Source organism: Pteropus vampyrus, unplaced genomic scaffold, assembly GCF_000151845.1.
Source record: "Pteropus vampyrus isolate Shadow unplaced genomic scaffold, Pvam_2.0 Scaffold61, whole genome shotgun sequence".
Lineage (NCBI taxonomy): Eukaryota > Metazoa > Chordata > Mammalia > Chiroptera > Pteropodidae > Pteropus > Pteropus vampyrus.
The window spans coordinates 4,444,033-4,451,274 of NW_011888842.1; the positions used below are offsets into that span (position 1 = coordinate 4,444,033).

The window sequence follows — 7,242 nt, forward strand, 5'->3', positions numbered from 1 at the left end:
AAATCCTTATGTTGTTCAACTTAAACTTACACAAGGTTAAATGTCAATTATATATCAATAAAACTAGAAAAAAAGCTGACCAATTTTAGTGATAAAAATTATCCTTGTGTTAAAACTAAAGTAGTTGAGACTAAATTCTTCCTTTTTCTTGATCAAACTTTCTTGAATACATTTTGACAATAATACAAGACAGGTAATTACATTTCCACCAACGAATAATAGCACAGGGATGAAAAGCTACACACAGAAAACAAAGAATAAAAAGAGAGATGATCTGATTATCCAGTTGAAAATCTATTTTTATGAGAACTGTGACAAGAAATGTAGAAAATCATATCCATAAACATAAACTTACTAATGCTTATTTTGGCTTCAAGACTCAAGATTCATGTGTTGTATGGATGTTTATTTATAATATGAGAAATATACCCACATGTTTGCTGGCCTAACTTGGGGGCATCTCTGGAAAAAAAAACCAGAAGATGTGCCTCTTTATAATACAGCTTTCTCAAGTTAAAAAAGACTGTAATGCCTAGTAATTTCTTTATGTTATTTTCTGTGGGTCATATGAGACATGATCTCCAAATAGGGCAAATAATTTTACAACATTAACTGATTTACTCATTCATCTATTCACTTCGATTCGGTTCAGTTTGGGCATAGCATTGGGTGAGGCAAAAAAGGAGGAGTCATTTCAAGAGGGTAAAATATGACAAAGGCTCAGAGGAAAGAATCATTTGTTGGTAGGTTTTAAACAGGACACAGAGATCACATTGCCCGAGATCTTGATGTCACTGTGAAAAGTCCAATGGCTTGTTTCTCCTCCGTCTTTCTCTTATTTATCTGGAAAGAATAAACTCTTCCAGAAACTCAAGATAATGTTCCAGATATACATGTATTCAAACCCCCAATACACATTTAAAAATCTTCTGAATCACAAACACTGCAGTAGAGAAAGCTGTCATGGAAGAAATTTCTATTAGTATATGATATATTTGTTCTATTAGCATATGAGATATATATATATATATATATATATATATATATATATACACACACACATAATATATTAGTATAAGTATCTATGTATGTATGTAAATATCTATATATCTGTATACACATGCATGTATCTTATATATATGAATGCAAATATAGGATAGAATGCCATGTGGCCTTAAATAAGTCACATGCTGTGACTAGGTATTAGTTCCAAAGTTTTCAAAAAGCATTTTATAATACGTGATGTGGGAGTATAACTTTGGGGCTGTATGTCATGAACCTGTGTATATTTAAATAAACACTTCTTTTCTTATTCTGAAGAAGTCGACCCCAAAAAACACAACATATTTTTTTAACATTCTACATCGCCATGATGTCTTCCTTTTCACTTCTCTTTTAGAATATACTTCCAATCTTGTTTAGTTCTTCTTCTCCCTAAGGACTGCCCTCAGAATAAGTAAATACACCTCTGACTCAAATAGACAGACTAGATATTGGGTTCTTGGGCTCTTGGGGAATTATGATAGAAACACACACTCAGGACAGGAGGCATTTGAATTTTAAAAGCTCCTTTGTCCCCCCTTCCTTTTGTGCTCTCCACTGCCTGGGTGATTCAGCTCCAGACTTGAGTTTGTCTTTGTCCTGACAACTTGACAGTTTAATAATTTAAACTGTTTCCACACTCCCAAAGCACATGAGCCCATATTATTATGATTTTTCTTTGTTTTCCTTCCATCTTCCTTTAAACTGTTACCTGCCATAAACTTTGATGTCATATCAATAGTCAATGATAATGAGAAATCTTTTTTCATTGTCTCTCTTCAGAATATTGAGGAGTGAAGAGGGCTGGGTAGTTTTCTCATGTAATATATCTCTATTAACTAAAGAGAATTCTAGTCAATTTGGAGAGAAGTGAGGATTCATTCCAATCCTTGGAGTCTGAAACATCCTCTGAAACCTAGGAGAAATGACTAAACTTGTCCACACTTGCCTAGTCTCAAGTGATTAAAGACTGATGTTCTCAGAAAGTAGCCTGAGAAAGTCCTAACAGAAGACATGATCTCATATACTACACAGAAAACTAAATAGGGAGTTTCATACTTAAATTAGCTATAAAGGCTTAAATCGTGAAAGTAAAAATTTTATTTTGCCCAGATTACTTAAGAATCTACTTTTTTTGGACTGATTGTCTACAAAAACATTTCTTGAGTAATTGCCAACCTCTACCTTCACACTGACAGATACAGACTCAACCCAACTATCAATGGACAGCCTCCTTTGCTCACATTATTAAACAAGTAAAAGAAAGTGAGACTTTAGGGTAACTCTCTGGGTCCAATGAGGTTGTGAGGGAGGCCACGCCAAGACTGTGGCCTGGAGTGGGGCTGTACTAGACTTATTCATAAAGATGAAAAAGAATGACATACGCATCCTCAGGTGTCTAAAAACAGCACATAAGCGTGAATGACTTAGTAATGGAGAATGAGTAGTATAGGAAAGGATCTCTCCCTGTATCACTAAATTTCTCTTATTTATAATTTCTATCTGCCCCCATTTCCAAGTCAAAAAATCCTTGCAGATTTCTCCTTCTCCCTCATTTTCCCATATCCAATCAACCACTAAGTTCAATTCAATCATCTTTAACCTGCATGACCTATATCTCACATTTCTTCTAGTCCCACTACCTTATCTGCACTGGAGATCATTAACTCATGCCCTCCCTTTACTATGAAGAAAGGCTCCTTTGTAGTTTTTCCACCTCGACTTTCCTACAACCTTCACAGGAAAGTTAGCTCAGGAAAAATTCTTTAAGAAATCAATCAGTACAGTATAAGATGCTGTTCCCTAGTTTCCATACAGTCCCCTGGTTTTCTATGACCTCAGCTATTTTTGAATGTAAATTCATGTATCTTTCCGTGAAGACTGCCTGATTGCGTGCCTGAAGTAGCCAGCAATCTGCACCACCCAGAGGATTCCCTAATGCATATAGACCATTATGAGGGGACGAAGACTTTAGAGGTGGTTCTTACCTAGTTCCGGAAAAAGCTGTGGGTTTATTTGATGGCATGTGCATTGGCATTTCAGCTCGATCACGTGCTTAATTCCTTAGTGTTAATTTAATTACATATCTGTGTATAAAGTGAGGATATTAATGTTTAATTTCAGGATTAAACATGAAATAAGGACTTGGCATACGGTCCTGTATTGGGGAGGGGTGAAAAATATACAATTTACAACTGATTAATTTTTTGAGGGATAAACAGAATCCTAAGGGAAAAAGAGAATGACAACCATTCTGCTGATTCATTTTCTTCAGACTCCTAACCATATTCCTCTAATGTGTAAGCCAACCTAAATTCTTGGATAACTAAGGTCACTTATGAAATATACTATTTGGAATATGTACTTACTGACATAATCCTGGGATTCCAGATTCTAGCATGACTGGAAGCAATAACTCTAGGAAAGAACTGCTTCCTTCCATTTGGTTCTTCCATTCGCCCTCATAGCCACCCTCATGACTCCCTCGTTCTACTTTCTTTTCCCCATATTACTGGGAAATACTATATTTATGTTTTCTTTTTCATTCTTTCTTCCAATTTTCCTCTATTCAATTATATTCATAGCTCCCAACCCTCCGATTATTTTCTCAGTGATCTTTATGAAATTATAGATCTTGGAAAGGGTCATATATGTATACATACATATATTCTATTATACAGTTGTAGAAACTAAAGCCTGAAAAGACAAAATAGTTTTCTCAAAAATATGTTGCTATTTAGGAGCAGAAGTAGATCTGAAACTTAGGTATTCTAAATTTAACTCACAAATGCATTTTTCTTTACATGATGCTGCCTCTGTGTATTCAGATTATTCGTTACAGTATGGCTTCATCCTTTATCTATTCTTAATCCCTCTGTAAATTCCATTGTCTTTTGTTCACTCACGACATATGATATAGATTAATCTTTTCTTATTGTCTGACCTAGTTACCTTGGACCTCATATGGTCATTATTTACCTATGCTAAATGACCACAGGACTCCTTAAAAACATAGGCCTAAATCCGAAGCTACTCAGCTCATTATTACAGTGTACTCCGTCAAAGACATTAGTCTGGTACTGACATAAATACAAAGGGAATTGGTATATCTTTCCTTAACTTCAAAAATCTCTTCAATGCAACCTACATTATTGTGACATTCCCTGCAGGTTTTGAGACCACAAGATTGATGAGATGAAATAAAGAAGAGGGGCTCTTTGGACCTTTTGTTTTTTCAGTTGCTAGCATTATTTTGACAAACATTTTGTCATTATTGCTTAACAGAAGATTTGGTCCTTGGTTTTTTTATATCAAAATTATTACCTTTCCTGAATAATAAAAATCAATAAAGTCTCTTTTTGTGTGAAACCTCCAGACAACTTTTTCTCAACGAATAATTAAACAGTTGAATCAATTTCAGGTCTTATTTCAGAGATAGCCTATCGTTCACAGCTTTGTGAAACTCAGCTGCCTGACCATCTTTGCCTGGAATTCTGTTATTATTTAAAAGAGAAATAGCTTCTAATACGAGTTCCTGTGAAATTGAAACTATCAACTCTATTTCATCTAAAGAGCAGATCTAGGCAAGACAGATATTTCCTAGGGAAAAGAAAAACTGGCTCAAGCAAATCAAGACCTGACTTGAACTATAGCCGAAACCTCAAACTGAACTAAGATTGAACTCATTTTTTAAAAACTCAAACACCAGGAGAGCTTTCTGGAAAACAATGAAAGGGATATCTGTTTAAGCTGAGATTTTATAAAAGGAAAAGGAGACATTAGTTAAGATACAGGCATATGTGATGGCAATGTTAATAAATACCAAGGTATGTACAGGCATCTGGGGAAATTTCGAGTTAGATAAAATTAATGTTCAAAATAAGTTTCCCATTTTAGCCACTTACACTTCCTCCTGTTTTCAAGGCTTCCTAACTGAAGACCTAAATGACCTGAGTACTTGTGTACGTTATTGAATTTCGGGAGACCCAATCTTTCCCATCTCAAAACTTCCCCATTACTACTCTTAAAGACTAAAACTCTAGCCACTATTGTGTATGTAGCCTTGTCTCTTCTTTGTTCTCTTTACTCCAGCAAAATTGGTCTTTCAGTTACTCAGTGAGCCAAACTGCCACCTCCTCACCACCCAACCTCAGAAGATTCGTATAGGTATTTGCCTTCACCTGGAAGAATCCCCCACTCCCCAAAACTTCCTTGATAATGTTCTTTGTCTTTCATGTCTTAGTGTAATTATGCCTTTTTCATGACCTACTCCACTCCCAGGCTACTTATATATTCTCATGGTTACCTATAATTTTCATTAATTTACTTACCACAATTTAAAATTAGTTACATGATTGTGCAATTATTTTATTAATGCCTGCCTCTTCCTGGGCTGGAAAATTCAAAAGGACGATGTTATAACTGTTATGTTCAATGTTATCACACAAAGATTATTAGATATTTTAAGATGTGTTGAATGAAAGAATGAATAGATTTCTTATTTTTTGCATTTAAAAAAAAACTAGAGAAGTCTACGGCCATGCCACCCTGAACAAGCCCGATCCTGTCTGATCTCGGAAGCTAAGCAGGGTTGGGCCTGGTTAGTACTTGGATGGGAGACCACCTAGGAAGACCAGGTGCTGTAGGCGTAAAAAAAAAATAATAGCAAGGGATTGTAAGCTGACAAGGTCCTTGCAATCTATGAAGTCAACCAAGAATTGCCTCGCCTAAAAAGAAAAAAAAAAAAAACTAGAGAAGGAGCAAATATTATAATGTATTTAAAATGGGACTTTAAGAATTAAAATATTCCTAGTAGTTACAAGCTAACATAAATCCCCTTAAAACTTACTCTAATCCCCATCAACAACTTTGTACCTAAACTAGCTCTGCTGTAGTCACCAAATCATGCCAATCATGGCCAAGGATATGGTCCAGGTAACTAGGGAGGAATAGTCTTCACATTTTAGTCACATGTCATTTCACATTCCAATATATATATATGTTTATTCTTTTTTGGAGAGAAGAGGTGGAGAGTTTTCCACAACCACTAGAAAATGGGTGAGGGAAAGTATGGGGAAGAAAAGAATATGTGATTATATAACAACTAGCAAGATATTTAAAATGCCTATTCAATAGAAATACATAACCGAAATAAAACTTGAATGCATCTCTTCCACCCATCTACTTCTTATAGCTTCACCAAATTACAATTTAAGGCTGCATTGTGGTTAGGGGAAAAAACATACTGGATCCATTCATTCAAAAGAGGCTCATTGAGTACTCTCTCCAAGCCAAGCATTGTACTTGGCTCTGTATATACAGCAAGAAAAATAATAGCCTGAACTATAGATTAGGAGAACTATGTTCCTAGTCCAGATGTCAGTTTATTTCTCAAAGGTTCAGATTCTTCATCTATAAAAAGTAAATGAATTACCTTAGATGATTCCTAAGATTACTTCTGACTCTAGCATACTCTATATAACTTTAGGATCTATGATTCATTCATTCATTCATTCATTCAACAAAAACATTTATTGATCTCCTACTATGGATGGATGTTATAAACACAGTTTTAAGCACTGAATATAAAACAGTACAAAACAACAAAGTCTTTGCCATCATGGAATTTGTATTTTGTTAGGGAAGTTCATAATAAAAAGAATAAACTAGGGTCTAAAATATATTAGAAGGTAATAAATACCACAGAAAAAATAAAGTAGGGAATAAAAATGGGGAATTCAAGGAGTAAGGAATACAGTTTAAAATATGATGGCCATGCTGGGCACCAAAGAAAAGGTAAGATTTAAGCAAATATATCAAGGAAGTAAGTGTGATAAGACATGTCTAGGGGAAGAGTATTCTAAGCAAAGGAAACAAGTTCAAAAGATCAGCATACACATGTGCCTGCATGTTTAATGAACATCAAGGAGGCCATTGTGGCTTCTGAGGAAAATGAATTGAGATCAGAGAAGTTTGAGTTTCAGATCTCATGGGCACTTATAGGCCATTGCGCACTTAGTGACATGGGGACTCATTTGTTGGAAGGATTTGAACAGAGGAGTGACATTTTCTGAATTGCATTTTAACAGGATTAACCTGGATTCTGTGTTTGGAATTGATGGAGGGAAGGGTTGTAAGGGTAGAAGGTTGGAAAGTAGTTAGGAGGCTATTGTAATAGTCCAGGTGGGAGATATTGATGGC

The 7,242-nt window shown here is 35.2% G+C and overlaps 1 non-coding gene across 1 annotated transcript; it reads left to right on the forward strand.

Moving 5' to 3' along the window:
• The first annotated feature begins 5,571 nt into the window (after positions 1–5,571).
• On the forward strand, positions 5,572–5,690 carry LOC111740320. Its single transcript, XR_002780585.1, has one exon. It is a non-coding gene; the product is annotated as a 5S ribosomal RNA (ribosomal RNA).
• Positions 5,691–7,242: the final 1,552 nt, after the last annotated feature.